The following is a 16,610-nucleotide window of genomic DNA, read 5'->3' on the forward strand; positions in this document are numbered from 1 at the left end:
GGATGACCAAATTTCTTGTGCCTATATTACCGACTTGTTTGTTTATTAAGAACAAAAGAAAACCAAGTAACTCTTCTTTCACCAGTTCATTATGAAACCAGGAGTGTTATATGTCTGCTGTTATAGTGTAGAGTCAACTATAATATTTACACATCTTTATTGATACGATGGGATATTTTCTACAATATGCCCAATTATCTTTTTCCTTTGATGTATGCTATACTGTAGATTGATTGATGTAATTGATTATTACATTGATGTAATACATGCCACTGTATTATTGTATGGTTTCCCTTGTATCCTAGTGAATGTCCTTGCATGGTGCCTTTTCCCCATTCCCTCACCTCACACTCCACAATGATATCACATTGAGATTAACTTGAGCAAAAATCTATGTCAGGATTGCTGTTTACAATAGGTCACCCACTCTTGCTCTTCTCTTTTCATTACAAAGTAAGAGTCCAGGGAGATGCATGTAAAGATAATAATTATTGGTAGATCACATTTATGTATTACTTGATTGTTTACAAAATACCTGTGACATAGATTGTGCAATTATTTTTATTTTTAGTTTACATATAAATCATGGGATTGTCATTTCTAAGATGAGAGAAATCTTACAGGCCATTCTTTTGGCAGATGAATAAAATGAAGTCCAGAGAGGTTATGTGACTTTTATCTGTGACACAGAGCTAGTAAATGCCTGATGGAAGCCTTTACCCTAAATCTGTTGACTTTAAATATAATTTTTAGCTTTACAAAACAGGGCACTTACCACAGTATCTGGCACATTATAGATATAAATAAATAAAAGCTCGTTGACTTAAATCTTAAACTTCAGTGTTTTTCATTGCTTACCAAATAAAATATTGCTTCCTATTTAGGCTGACATTCATGACCTTCTACTCTCAATACACTGCAAAATACCTTTCTGTCCTTTCATGCGGTTCGCCTTCAAGTATACTATGTTCTAGACAAGTTATATTTATCTCTCCAACCTCAATGTCTCTTTCTGCTCCAACCCTCAGATCTGCAATGAATTGCCCCTACAGTTATACCTACTGAAATCCTTTTTCTTCTTTCTAAGGTTCACCTAAGTTTCAGTCTCATCCATGCAATCTTCCTTGATTGCTTGATTTGTCCCCTTTCAACCTCCTGAGGTATCTCCACCCCACCCTACCATATTTTATAACTTGTATTTTTTGCATGGAGTGGCTAGGTGTTGCAGTGGACAGAGTGCCAGGTTTGAGGTCAGGAAGACTCATCTCACTGACTGTAATCCTGGAAGATCACTTAACTGCTTTTGCATCAGTTTTCTCATCTGTAAAAAGAATAGAAGCAGAAAGTGGCAAACCACTCCAATGTCTTCATCAAGAAAACCCCAAATGGTGTGGGATCACGACTGAAACACTGAACAATTGTTTACACACATTATCTTTCCATGCTGTGCCCTCCTCCATTTCTTTCCTTTCAGTTATTCACATTCATCTTCCATACGTTGCCCTCCATTACCTTCCTCATACCCAAATGCTGGCAATTCTGCCTCCATTCATCTCTTGCATCTGTTCCATTCTCTTCTATTCACATTGATGTCCCTTGATTATGCTCGTTACCTTTTACCTGGACTATTGTTTTATCCTCATAATTGGTCTCCACGCTATCCAGCTGGTAAAGTGATATTCCTAAAGGACATCTCTGATCACGTCACCAGACTGCTTTGGCTTTAAAAATCATCTCAATCGGGTTTGAGCCTGTCTTTCCATCTGATTTTACATCCTTCTCCCTCTTCATTTCTCCCATCTGCCAGTCAATCTTGTTCCCTGTACCTGACATACCTTGTCCTGCTTCCATGACTTTGCACAGGCTGGAGCTCATGTTTGGATTATTTTCCCTCATCACTAGATTCCTTCAAGGTTCTGTTCAAGGCTCCTCTGTCATAAGAACCCTTTCCTGATTTCCTCAGAAGTCTCTTTTTCTTTCTTTTCTTTCCTTATGCCTATATGATAAGAATGTATTTTTTATCTATTTATTTGTACAAATGTTGCTTTTTCCTAGTAGAATGTAAACCTTTTGAAGGATTAATTTTTGTGCTTGTAGCTCCAGCACCTTACACGTAGTAGGCATTTGCTCGTCGAATTGAATTGCAGTTTCCTTCCCATAAGATTATAAATCCCTTAATGACAAAGTCTTTCCAATTTCATTTTTGATCCTTGAGCCACTTTGGGGCAGGTTCTCTTTTCTACTGGTCTTTTCTGAAAATAGGCTAATTTCTCTATGGATGCTTGACAGAGACGATAGATAGATAGATAGATAGATAGAAAGATAGATAGATAGATAGAAGTATATCTCTCTATCTGTATAGTAACATTTCTAGGAACACACATATACATATATATACATACATGGATAGGAGCACGTTGGTAAATCAAGACCTACTTTTAAGTTAATTTATGGATCTTTGTTGTTGTCTACAATTCTCATTCTTTTCTTTGCCCATTTTTTTTCTCTACCATTGGATGTTCCAGAAACAGGGGTAGGTAGCCTGAGGCCTTGAGGCCACATATGGCCTTCTAAATCCTGAAATGAGGACCTTTGACTTAATCCAAATTTAATTCTGTAAAATCTGCATTCAGTCAAAAGGCCACACTTAAGAATTTAGAATGACATATGTGGTCTCAAGGCCACAGGTTCCTCATCCCTGGAGAGATAAAGTGGTAGAGTAATAGAGAGCCAACTAGGAAACCCAGAAGATCTGGAGGTTCAAGTCTACCTCAAACACTGTCTGTAATCTTTGTAAACCATTTATGCTCTCAGTTCCCTAGGAAAGTCTCTAAGATGATGATAGTTGTTGATCAAAGTTGGTGGCAGGAGTTTCCTCATTGGGAATTCCTTCCATCAATGAAATCAAAGTTTGAGACAAAACAAACAAAAAATAATATTCTAATACTAAAATGCCACTAACCTTCCAGATATTTTCCTCTCTCCTGGGTGGCATCTAACATGCATGCTTTATTAGTAAAATAAAATGTTATACATTTTCCAGCTCTAGGTGGCATCATTATAGTGAGGACTTTCTGACAATCTCTGAAGGGTGTAAGATTCCACTGGGCTGGGAATGTATCTTGATTGCCCTTTTGTGCTCTTTTTGTGATGTATTATTCCAGCTATTTACTTTTTATGTGTCTTGGAGCTCAATGGCATTTTGCCTTATGGACTCATTCCCAGAATAGTTTTTAAATAATTGAGATTTCGTGAAAATAAAGATGTTTTTTTTTTCCTACCCAAGTTCCTATATTGTCTGAAATCTACTCCCTGAATGAAGCCTTATAGCTGTCCTTCGATCCTAGGTTATTAAACCTCAATCTAATCTGACGTTTCATTTTACAACAGAGTTTAAAGCATTTTTCCCAAGTTCACTTTGACAATTAGCCTGGATTTGAAGTCCAGGCCATTTAATGCCAAATGTGGGATACATTTAGATTCCTTTTGGAATGCCTTAGGTTTCTTTTTTTTTTTTTTTTTTTTTTTTTTATTAATTTTTTTTTTTTTTTAATGTTTAACAATCACTGCCATACAATTGCGATTTTATCCCTCCCCACCCACCCCCCACTACCTCCCTCCCTCCCCACGACTGCATACAATTCTGTATAGATTCTACATATACTTTCCTATTGAGTATATTTTCACTATCGTCATGCTATGTAGTCAGACTAAGATAAATGAAAGAATCCATATAACAAATCAGAACATGATACACAAACACATACACATACACAAACATGATCTGCTACATTATGTGAGTGACTTCCATATTTCTCTCTCTGAGTGTGGAAGGCTTTTTGCCTTGAGGTCCACCATTGGGATTTTTTTTTTTTTTCAGAAGTTCTTGTGTTATTACAAAAATCTAAGTCTACCAGAAAAAACTCTCACACACTGTGGTTGTTGCCTTAGGTTTCTTTAGATTAGTTCAGGGGTGGGGAGCCTGTGGCTCGCCTGGAGGCCATATGTGGCCTCTAGTTCTTCAAGTACAGCCCTTTGACTAAATCCTAACTTCGCAGAACAAATTACCTTAATAAAAGGCTTTGTTCTGTAAAACTTGGACTCAGTCATAAGGTTTGTACCCAAGGACCTAGATGACCACCCCTGGATTAGTTCAGGATAGCATAGTTTTAGAACTAGGGGAGACCACAGAAATAATGCAGTCTAAACTCTTTTAAATGAGGAAATTGAAGTTGCTATTTAAAAATGGCCCCTTAGAACAAGTGTGCCACCTTAAGGCACACACTTAAGGTGAACATGAGATTGCAATTCTGAGATGGAAAAAGAAAGGAAATGGATACAGAAACCATGTACTTATACATTTAGAATACTGAAAGAAAAAGAAACCACAATAATTTTCACATTGATACCCAGAGTCTCTCCAACTGCATTTTAGCAAAACCTTCATGGAACCCTCACAGGTTTCTAGGATCTAGCGTTATATAAGCTCTGATCCAACTATAGGGCTTGAACAAAACACACTAGGAAGTTAACTAACATTGCTGTCTTTGTTTGCATTAACTGTTGCCAAGGAACATTAAAGTGCTAACTACGTATCTATGGATGTTATAGTACAGCCTGTGTTTTGGGTTTGTTGTGCTGTAGGTGATAATGAGAAATATGTCATAGGAAGCTTATTCATGTCCTTAAAATTTCATGTCAGGATATTAAGTAAACTCTTACAGGCATTGATCATGTTGATTATTTGGGGTTTGGTTTCTAGGGGATTTTCCTTCTTTCCTCTGAGTGTCCTTTTCATCTGTAACTTTTCTTCCTTATTTTTAGTTTTAGCTTTTACAAGAAAATAAAGCCTTTGCGTTTCAAGGTTAGAGGTTCTGAGAGGAAAGGACATTCACTTTTTGTCCTTTCTGATAAACACATTTAAGTTGTAGAAGGCTGAATATAGTTTAAAAATTAAGAACCTACCTTTGACGAATCCTGAGAAAGGTGATGATCTGTGATATCTTTATCTGATAAAGCGGAAGGGACACTTGTGTGTGTGTTTCCTGTAAGATTAGTTACTATTGCTGTAAGATAAGTTCCTGTTGTGCTGCTGTAACTATTTACCATCATGTTTTTTTTTGTACTATGAAATTAAAGGAAAAAAAAAATTCTCCCTTCCCTGGATGATGAAAGAAGGCAACATATGAGTCCTCCAGACCGTTGGAACATGGTGTCACAGGCTGTAGATTTGTATAGACTTAAGAAAACAAGCACTTCAACCTCCTAATTTTGTAGAGGAACCTCAGGCTCTGAGTTTGTGTGTGGTGAAATTTTTGCTTTTGTCTTTTCTGGTATTTCCAGCACTTTGTACATGGCCTGGCATGTAAGTTACACATAAAGTGTGATTATATTTGATTAAAAAAGAAACAGAACTGGATGTTACTCCCACGTATCAAATTAGAGATGACTTAATCTCTGCTTTAGTTTGTTCTCATTGATCTGATAATCTTTTCAGTTCTTCTGAGGTCTTGTAAACTTTCAGTTGTCAGTAGACAACATTCAACTTCTTGAACAGCCAGCCACTTTAACTTAGAAAGGACACTGTCCCCACTGTATTTTAAGGATTAGACTAGATGTCTTCTAAGGTCCTTCCAGCTCTGAAGTATCATCATTCTGTGATCTGCTGAGGGCAAGAAGTACATTTTGATCCAGTGAAAAGAGCATGGAGTCAGAAGTTACGGATTTGTTTCTCATTTTCTCTAATTATTATGTATGCGATCTTGGGCAAGTCAATGAAACTCCCTGGACTTCACTATCCTTATCTAACAAATGAGAGTTTGGGACTATGGATATTACTTTCTGATCTTAATTTTTAATCCTACTAAACCTGGGTGGGCAGTTGGGACTTATGAGAGACAAAACTGCTGGAGTTTTTTAGTGTGTGTGTGTGTGTGTGTGTGTGTGTGTGTGTGTGTGTGTGTGTGTGTGTGTGTGTGTGTGTGTGTGCGTGCGCGTGCATGTGAACCTTTGTTATTCAACTGTTTCTTTAAAAACAAAAACTCCCTGCCCCCAGTCAAATTACCATCTTAATTGTCATTCAGCAGAAAAATTAGTCTGTTGTTGGTTGTTTTTGTCCTTCATCCTCAAAGAGGACCATGACATCAAGGTGATGACATGACTTGCACTTGACTTTGTTTTGAGTGAGGGAGGCTGTGCAAGGTCACCAGCCTGACTTCTCCTCCAGACCCATCTGAGTCCAGTGGCCAGATATTCATCAGGACTATTGTAGATGACCCAGGATGCCCTTCGGATAAATACATTTCAGAGGAAAGCATGTAATGTCATTTCTTTTTTTAAAAAAAAATTATGATTGTTCACAGCTCGACATGAAACATTAAGTGTGACATGGTAGGGGCCAGGGCTTCAATATTAAAGGACATCAAGATGTTGAAAACTAATTTTAAGCTGAGGGAAGATTTGGGAGGCAGACAGGGCACTCATAAAACAATAGAAAGACTACAAGACACCAAACAGCTGAAAGTAATCCAATTTTATAGATGGCAAATAGATGTTTGTGTAAGTTGGGGAGGATAAATGACTTTTCCTTTAGTCCTTTACGATGGGGTGACTGCCCAGGTTAGAAGAGGTAGATGGTCAATTGGCTTTACAAAATTATCCATCAGTTCTATCAGGCACAAAATCGACAATCAGATTTTAGGATCTGGAAGGACTTTACTGATTCTTTAATCCATGCTCTTGCCCTGTCACTTAAAATTTGTGGGGGAAAAGTAGATAACTGAAGCTCAGAGAGGTAAGTGATTTGCCCATCATCACACAGATAGTTAGTGAAATCCCAGACTACAGCTTGTGTCCTTTGCAGTTCTATACTGTTTCCAGTACATGACTGGGATCATATAGGATTCAGGATCATACACAGTACAAAATTAAACCTGCCTTTCATTAGTAGGATAATTCCTAATGCTCCTTGTTGACCAATTCTTCCTAACACCTGAATGAATGTCTATTTATTTGTCAGTGTTACTAATTAGGGTTTTCTAAAAAACAAACTACAACAAAACTAGTCTCTGTGTTTCCTAAACTAGACCTGTCAGTAGGTATTTAAAAATTTTTTTTTCTACAGCTGTCAATATTGATTGGTGGAGATGAAAGCTGATTATTTACTGTTTTCTCTGTATAAAAGAAGATAAACAAAAGCTTATTCTCTTGTTACAAAAGCATAGAATTCTGATTGACTTTCAGTTTTGAGATTAGCCATAATGCATCTCTCAGTTGAACTTTTAGAGATCCTTGGTCTACCGATGCCTTAATGGAGGAGAATGAAGCATAGTGGTTAGTGCCATAGGGACAGCAGTGTAAACACAGAAATGAAGTGGTTTATGCTTTTGAAAGGAATTAAAATTAGGCAGGCCCACGTTCTCAGCTTAATTTTTATTGAACAGTAGATTTCCACCAACAAAATTATGGTGTGGGACACTTGTATGTACTTTATTCTTTCATTCTCTCTGTTCCTTTTTTCTTTTTAAACCTGACTGACCACTACTCTATAATGGGTCATTATCCCTCTCACACCTTCTAACTCTGAGTATTCTCCAAGGTTCTGTCATTGATGCTGTTTTCTCTTTACTCTATTTTGGTTACCTTATTGGCTTCCATTATCTCTTTGTAGATGACTCATTGATTTATAAATCCAGCCTCTTATTCTCTCCTTCAAACTTCAAACATTTCAGAATGGATCTCCCAGGGAAATTTCAGACTCACCATGGCACCTCACTTCAGCGTATCTTCCACTCAGTCGTCAAACAGATCTTGCTGTACTGTCGGTTTAACCATGACTATTCAGGAAACGACAGCAGTTCCTTCTTCACCTCAAGGCTCAAATATAAAACCTTCAAATATAATACATAAGTATAAACAATATAAATATCCATTCTATATTAAAATATATGAACACATGTAATATGCATGTATGCATATATGCACATACATATAAGCATACACACACATACACGTCCTTCACAGTCTGACTTCTTACCACTACCACTGCTAATCTTCTCACACTTTACTCTCATTCTTATACTTTATAGTCAGGGGTGTGCTGGTAAATGTTTAAAAATTGACTCTTCAGGGTGGAAAAGTATGTACTTTTAAGGTTAGTTTGCGTTATTGACTTTTTCTCTGTCACTTTTTTGTATTTAGAAATCAAAAACCATAAAATATCAGGCTCTGATTTATAGCATTTGCAGGTTTCTAAGGTGTAAAAGTTTGTAGTGATTTTACCATTCTAGTGATGGTGGCCCCCTTCCTGTTCCTCACATGAAACATTTCTTGATTTGGTGTCTTTTCATTGGCTGTCCCCCATGCCTGGAAACTCCATCCTCCCTTTCACTTCCTAGCCTCCCTGACTTCTTTTAAGTCTCAGCTTAAAACCTCATCAAGAGACTTTTCCCAGGCCTTCTCAATGCTAGTACCTTTCTTCTAGAAATACCTATGGTTTATGCTGTATATGTGTGGTATCCACATAGCTGTTTTCATATTGTATCTTCCATTAGAAGGTGAGTTCTTGGAGGGACTACCTAAATTTGTCTGTCCTGAATTTTCAGTGCATAATACAAAGCCTGGCATAAATTAGTTGCCTAATTTAACCGAAAACCTTAATCCTTCATGCCTAGATTATTGAAGTTACCTTTCTTATCTGCATTCCAGTCCTTATTACACAGTGCTGCCCAAAAGTCTTGAGAGAATGGACTGCCTTTTTGCCTTTCTGACTGCCTTTTAGCATAGAGGCTGCCCCATAGTAACTCCTTAATAAAAGTTTATTGCTCAGCTGGCTGATACTCCTTAAATGCAGTTGTGATGATGTTACATCCTTATTCATTCAACTCCAGTGGCTCTGTATTGCCTTTAATCTCAAATATAAACTCCTTTGTACTTCAAAAGCCTTTCATATCCTGACCTGAACCTGTATTTTCATTTGCATGGACTTTATTCCCCCTCCTGCATGCTGTGAATCAGTCAAAAGGGTCTTTTCTCTAGTCTTTCCATGGGGCACCTTATTTCCTACCTCCAGTCCTTTGTATTAGAGTTCTTCCAAACCTGGATATCACTCCCTTTTCATCTTGCCCCACAGAATCCATTTTCCTTCACAGTGTTATTCTAGCAGCACGTCCATGAAACCTTTCTGATTCTTTCTAAATCCTTGTGCTGTCCCTCAAAGTTCCCTGTGTTTAATTCCTTTTTAATGTTGATGGTATATATTCTTATACATGCACTTGTTATCTCCCATCTTGCAATGAAAGCTCATGAGAAAGGTTGCTTTCATTAGATCTAGCTATTTATTTATATCTGTTGCATCTGTCACAGACTCAATATATACTTGATTAATTGATTGAATCCTGTGATACAATGGCATATGCCAAAATTGTTTAGCTACTGCGTTTTCTATAATTATATTTTTGATAACTGTTTTTAAAGACAAATTTTATGAGGAAATAAAAAAAGTTTTGCTTTATGAGTTCCTTGTACAAGGTGGCATTTGTCTGAATTAATTAATCCATAGACACCCTAGAGATCAGTGAGGAGGATCTGCCTAAAGAGTGTTAGCAGAGGCAGTAAGTTAAAGGTCTCCTTAGTATGGGTGGATGGACAAAAATAACTGTTTCCAAGGAACCATGGCCTAACCAATAGCTTGTCCAGAGATTTTCATAAATTGGCTAGAAAAAGGAAGGGTCATGGTGGTTAATGTAAGTGAAAAAGAGTGTTCCAATTATGGGCCTGAAGGGCATAGTATATTCAGCACAGAAAATTTGGTAGATAACGTAAGCAAGAGAAAAATCACAGAAAAGTGATATCAGATAGATATTCAATTGAATTATCACAGAATGTGAGCCTTCTGCAGTTACATTGTGCCCCGGAGGGCACTTAGGCATAACCCTGGTGACCCCAAGTGGCAGTCTGCACTCTTAGAGATAAAGAAGGAACAGTAATCTGATCTACCAGTGTTTGAAATGTTTAAACTCATAGTCTTCTTTTCCTTTCCATAGAAAAGGAATTATGTTCATTGGTTTAGTTGTGTCCACTCTATGTGTCCTCATTTGAGGTTTTCTTGGCAGGTGTTGTGGGGTGCTTTGCCATTTCCTTCTACAGGTCATTTTACAGATTAGGAAGCTGAGGCAAACGGGGTTAAATGGCTTGCCCAAGTTGTAAAGGTAGTAAGTGTCTGAGGCCAGATTTGAACTCATTTTTTCCTGAGTCCAGGCTGTGCATTCTATCCATTGTGTTATGTAGCTGCCCTAGGCAAGCAATATTTTCTGCTCAAACAGTACTAGGAAATCTCAAATTAAATGTCTTGATAGCTACAGAAAATCCAGATAAGGAAGATCTTGGCACCATAGTCCCCGATGCTATCAAAGAGTATATGATTTTATCAGTGGAAATGATATTAAAAAAGATTGATTACTTTCTGCTTTGTCATAGGGGCTTTTCCCTCTGATTGATATCTGAAGCCTCCTATATATGCTGCCTATATATGCCTGCATGTGATGTGAATTCTTTGAGACTAAAGCCTATGTTGCTTTTCCGGTCTCTCTCCAGCACTTAGCATATTAAGCACATTGGAGGCACTTAATAAATTCCTTTTCTTTCATTCATTCACTCACTCTTACCGTGAGAAAGTGACTCCAGCTCAGGAAGTTTGCCATCTCCACATAAGAATGGCCAAGAAATTAGGCATAACTATTAATAGAGATTTCTCCCCAAACAAACTCAGGTGTGCACTGTTTCCCTAAAGATAAGGTTGGCAGTTAAGTTCAAACATTTGGATACCAGGACAATCCCCTTCCCTCCCCAACTCCTGTGTCCCGCCCCCCCCCCCCCCCCCCCCCCGGATATTTGTCCTTTGGCAGCTACCAACAAAATAGGCAATATGTTTGTTGGACAGAGGCTTTTATTGCTTTGGGATGAGTTGATCCATCACAGATGGGATGTGACATTCAGCTTTCTTGCTTTTGTTTTCCATGCTTCGAATTGTTAGCATGTTAGGTATGTGCTGTTTGGCCCTTTCATACTTCCAGCATTTAGGGTATAGATTAGGACACTGTAATGGATATTGAAGGAGAATAAATTTGGCAGTCTTGTCATATTTCTTCTCCATGCCATCCTTTTTGCTCTGCTTTGCCTTAAACACAACTTCTAAGAAGAGGTAATAAGAACAGAGAAACTTGTGCCTTGTACCATTGCATTAATTGTAACATAGCAGAGAAGTCAGTAGATTCTTGTGGATGGATTTTTTTTTTTTAATTTTAAATCTCCAAGGTACAAATCTTTAAAGGGTTGATCCAGTTTTTGAGGCTCCTGTCAATTGGAGCAGTTAGGTGATGCAGTGGATAGAATGCCTGACCTGGAGTCAGGAAAATTCATCTTCATGAGTTCAAACCTGGCCTCAGACACTGCTAGGTAGGACAGTGTATAAAGTACTCGACTTGGGATCAGGAAAACTCATCTTCATAAGGTCAAATCCATCCATGTGTGACCCTGGGCAAGTCACATAACCCTGTTTACCATCTTACCATCTGTTAACTGAGCTTTAGAAGGAAATTGCAAACCACTTCAGTATCTTTGCCAGAAAATACCCAAATGGGGTTTTGAAAGGTCAGCAATGACTGAAAAATGACCAAACTGCAACTCAAAGGATATGTGATTTAGGGAACATTGCCCTACCTACTCGGACGTGACATAAATGATCTAACAACAACAAAGCAATATTGAGAGGGAGAAAGCATGGAAAAAATGGTAAATAAGGCCTTAAAAAAGTGATATATAATTTAACGTTTTTCAAAAATTTTTTTGACTTTCACTTTGTAAATTTTTGTAAAATCAGGGCATTGGACAATTTGATCTCTAAGATTCTTTCTACCTCTTTATACTGTGATTCTATCATGTTCTTTTTGTGCAGTGTCCCAATTGAAACTGTATGTGGTTAGACCATTCAAATGCCACAGAGTTAAATGGTAATATTTCCTTAATGACTTCATCTGAGGCCCCTCTTGTGGTTGCAGCTCAGGCCAAATGCCCCTCCTGCCTCTTTGCCTCTCCTTCCCCTCAATGACCCTGTCAGGATATTTGACCTTTAGACTATTGTCTGTACTCCTGGCCTGACTAAAAACTTTTAAAAGTTTTTGACTGGGTGTGTGTGTGTGTGTGTGTGTGTGTGTGTGTGTGTGTGTGTGTCTGTGTGTGTGTGTGTGTGTGTGTATGTGTAGATAAAAAATGATTTCTTTTTGGTTTATGTGCTCTTTCTTATTAATAATTGCCTATAAATATACTAGAAATAAGATGCTTCATCTTAGATTCTGAAAGGGTTTTCTAAACAGCAATTCATTATGCCTTTCAATACTCCTGCGAGCCAAGTAAATGTCCTTATCCCTATTTCAAATAGTTTACAATTAAATAAAATGTTTGAAATGAAAGTTTTTTTTTTCACATTTTGTCTATTATGTGGATATTTCTTAACAATGTCATGATATAGTTCCACTCTGAGAGCTCTGATTCCAGCCTACATGCTGGGAGTCCCATCTTGGGCTGTGTTTTTTTTAATTCCATGTTGTCCAGTGAATCCAAGATTCAGTGACTAAAGACAGATAACCAAAAGGTTGAACTTTTTCTTGGCTATTCAGATAAGGAGAGGGATTGAACTTGGGATTTCATTGGAACTCCCTCTACAAATTTAAGTTAACACCTTTCCTGTAACTTTCTGTAAGTATTGGACAGTTGCCTAGAGCAGAGGTATCAAACACCCAGCCCACAATATTCCCTAGCATCCCTATCCAAATCATATTAAAAATGTGATTGGGAAATATTTAACAAAAGTAATGGAAATACAACAGAACATGGATAATGTTAACTTGTGGTTTTCTGAGATAATATGTGGTTCACAAGGATCTTTATGTATGGTTTAGTGCCCCCTCTCACCCCCCACTCCTTTTGAGTTTGACATAGCTGACCTTGGGCAGTTATCAGTGAAGCAGGACTTGCCTGTCCAAGAGCCAGTATATGTTAAAGAATACTAGTCTTCCTGGCGTAAAGGCCAGAACCTTATGAAGTAAGCCATGTTCCCTCACTTCCATAGCATTATTTCTTAATCCAAAGAACACCACTGGTCCCAACAGGGGGGAAAAACTGCTGTCTCAATTAAGAATTAATGGCTCAGGAAACCATATCTTTGACAAATATATTAGGCAATATGACAATATTTCTCTACTTTCTCTACCATTCTCTTCCTTTCAGCTAATAATATGAGCAAGGACTTTTTATGAATTGATACTAGTTCCTGCTTATACCTTTACTTTTTTTTTTTTGGCACTAAAAGCAAAATGTATTTTGTGGTGACAAAGGCAGTTTCAGGACAGGAGCTTCCCAGACCAGCTCCCCTCCCTGGTCCAGGAGTCCCACCTTGTTCACACACTTTAAGACAGAACTTTCCTTTGGAGACCAGCCCTCCCTGCTGGAGCCCTGGCCCTCTAAATGAGGCTTCAGCCCCACACCTCATTCCCAACCATGGTCTCTTTCAGGTAATCCATTTCCCATCCCTGGTTCTCCTAATATTCCATCTTAAAAGGGAACAGTATTTGTGCTCTGGGCCCAAGCCCTTTCCCCAAGGGACACAGATCTGAGTCCCCAGGGATCAGCCTCTAGATCCTTAGACAGGAAGGGTCCGATTTCACCCCAAGTACCCTGGAGAGGAAGGCAGCCACTGGATGCTGGCCATGAAGAAAGCGAGGGGAGGGAAATGAGGCCACGCCTGGGCTGGGCAAGTCCACTCTCTCCTCATTCTGCCTCTTTAAAAAAAATTTTTGTTAATAAATTGTGAAAAACATGAAGAAACCCAAACCAACCATGTTTGGTCTCATTCCTCCTCCCTCCTCCCCCACCCTCAGGATGGCCCTGTGCCCTCACAGCCGACAGAGGCAGAAGAGGGTCGGGATGAAGACCCCGAAGGCCACCAGGATGGGAAACATGAGGCTGCTGTTGTTGGAGGTGTAGGGGTTGGGAGTCCGGGGGGCCAACTGGACGGCGGTTCTTATTGGGCTGCTTTTTGGGGTTGGAACCGTCTTCATATTCTTCCTCCTCTTCCTCCTCCTCCTTTTTCTCCAGGCCTGGATGAGGCTGCAGCTTTGCCACCTCATCTATGGCCCCAGCCATGATATATAGTGCACAGACTTTGGGATTGTCATAGTACCCCTTGACAAACTCGATGTGCAGTTTCCTGGTGAAGGTAGAAACTTCCCCCTGGACACTCAGCTTTCCCTTTCTGATACTAATGGGGATGATTCATCATGAGCTGTGTTGTGACCAGCTTGGTCAAAGATGTCCAGGTCCTTCACAACCACATCAAACACCTTCTGCTGGGATTGTGCAAAATAGACCTCGGCAAACTTCAGCCCCGGCACATGGTCTCCCTCCTCTTTGATGGGCACCTCATAGCCAGAGGTCTCCTCATTGTAGCGCTCTGTCTGATAGAGGATCTGGTCTTCAGGGTTGGCACGAAGGATGGGTAGCTTCATCCCATAGTCTGAGGTCCGGCTTGCTCGGCCCACCCGGGCGGGCCACCCGGCCCACCTGACCCTCCAGAGCGTCCTTGCGGAAGTGGCGTCCACAGGCGCCTCGCCGCCCGCATTGATGGCCAGCCCAGATGACGCTCTCAGGGAGCCGGAGCCCAGGGACGGCGCCACCGAGGCCGAGCAGGAGCAGGGGCAGGGGCAGCGAGGGCAGCGCCCTATTTTTTTCTTTTTCTGCAGTGGGATTTCTGCTGGTACCAGCAGAGCTCAGTTCTTCCTCGTGACGTATACATAAACTCGTTTTCATGTTCTGGCTTTGGACCTATTTGGTTGCCCCTTATTCTCTATCACCACTCAACGCAGCACTGTCTTTTTGAATGAGAAATTGTATTCTTAACCTTTTTTGTGTGTATGCCGTGGGCCTGTTTGGTTATCTATTTCAGTTTATAGTTCCCTTTTCAAATGATATCTTATATGCCTAAAATAAAATATATGAGATTATGTGGTAAAGTCAGGGAAGAATAAAAGGATCACAGTGAGGTCTCATCTACTATCATCACCTTTGCATCATACCTTTAGGTCATTTTACACGAGAGGACAATGAGGCACAGGGAAGTCTAGTGATTTCTTCAAGATCACATAGCTAGAAAGTGTATAAAAAAAGGATGCCTGGTTAAGGACAGAACTAAAATTTCTAGGGAAATCCCTATAGCTCTAAACTGGTATAGAAGAGGCTAGATACCAGAATGATCCAAAAGCTGAAACTAAACTTGGGAAGTCTTCTGATATGAAGCTATTCTAAATCCCTGGAGTATGAGACTCTCCCTTGAGGACTACTGGCTTGAAGTACCAACTGTTCAAGGTGAATTCAAAGTAAGCCTTCTATTTAACCTGATAGAAAATGATAGGGAAGGAATAATTGAAAGTATTTAAGGATTAGTGTAAAATCCACCATATTGTACCCAGGGGTTATTTCTTTAAATATTTTCTCAAGTGATATGCTAGAAAGCAAAATATTTACTATTTGTGCTTAGCTGTTCTAATAGCTCTGTTAGTACAAAGCAGGGAAAGAGTGTTAATTTCTCTCTCATCAGTGGGAAACTTGACTGTTCTGATTATGGAACTATATCCAATACAATCATAGTGGCATGCTGTCTTAGTAGGCTTATGGTAGTTTCTTGAGGGCTTGACCTGTAGAGTGACAGTGTTGGACAAGATCATTACAAGTAGAAGGAACTTTCCTGTGAGTAAGAGCACGCACATGACAATAATATAATTCATGCATGGTGCATGTAGTATAGTTTACCTAGAACAGGAAATGCATAGAGGGGAGTGCTATTAGACAATCCTAGAGAGTTTGTGCCAACTTACAGGTCTTTATTCATTTGTGCCAACTTGCAAGTCTTTCTTCTTGACTGAGGAGTTTGAATTTGACTGGGAAATAGCCATTGAAAGGTGACAGTAGAGTGACATGGCTAGAGTTATCCATTTGGGTAAATTCAGTTCACCAGTGTAAATGATAAATTTTAGTGGCAAAGAGAGTAGTGGAGAGGCCAGTTTTAAAGGCAATGTCCAGGTAAATAGTAATAAAGATTTCTGCTGGAGTGGTGGTAATGGGAACTGAGAAGACAGGACCCATGTGAGAGATAGTGAGAAAGCAGGCTGTGGAAGACTTCACTGAATATGGGAGGCTGAGCCAAGTTGATTTAGAAAAACTCACTCTAGATGAGCAATCTACTTTCTGGAATGAAATGGGGACAAAGGCATGGGGTTATCTTGACTTTGTAATGGAAGTGTTCCTGAAAGATGTGTGCGTCAATTTAATTTTATATAAAAACAAGCTATTTAAAGATATCCTTCTTAAGCAGACTTTGAAAGCAGAGTTTAAGTAGAAATCTGTCAACCTAAACTTACCCAAAAAGACACCCAGGGACACATTAGGTGGAGAAATGTTTCTGAGGCATATCCCAGTTATCCTGATGGAATGATTGGTGCTGTTGGTCAAATATGATTCACTGTTTTGAGGGTTGGGGCAGCATAATATTCTGGGTAGTG

General features: G+C 39.2%; 1 protein-coding gene and 1 pseudogene across 6 annotated transcripts in view; one reads left to right on the forward strand and one right to left on the reverse strand.

Annotated features, from left to right (window-relative positions):
• The window catches only part of TPK1 (thiamin pyrophosphokinase 1), a 463,926-nt gene that overhangs the window by 149,631 nt on the left and 297,685 nt on the right, over positions 1–16,610 (forward strand). The gene's annotated exons all lie outside the window — the stretch shown is intronic.
• On the reverse strand, positions 13,215–14,620 carry LOC140533097 (malectin pseudogene; annotated as a pseudogene).

The sequence above is a fragment of the Notamacropus eugenii genome, chromosome 3 (genome assembly GCF_028372415.1).
Source record: "Notamacropus eugenii isolate mMacEug1 chromosome 3, mMacEug1.pri_v2, whole genome shotgun sequence".
Classification (NCBI taxonomy): domain Eukaryota; kingdom Metazoa; phylum Chordata; class Mammalia; order Diprotodontia; family Macropodidae; genus Notamacropus; species Notamacropus eugenii.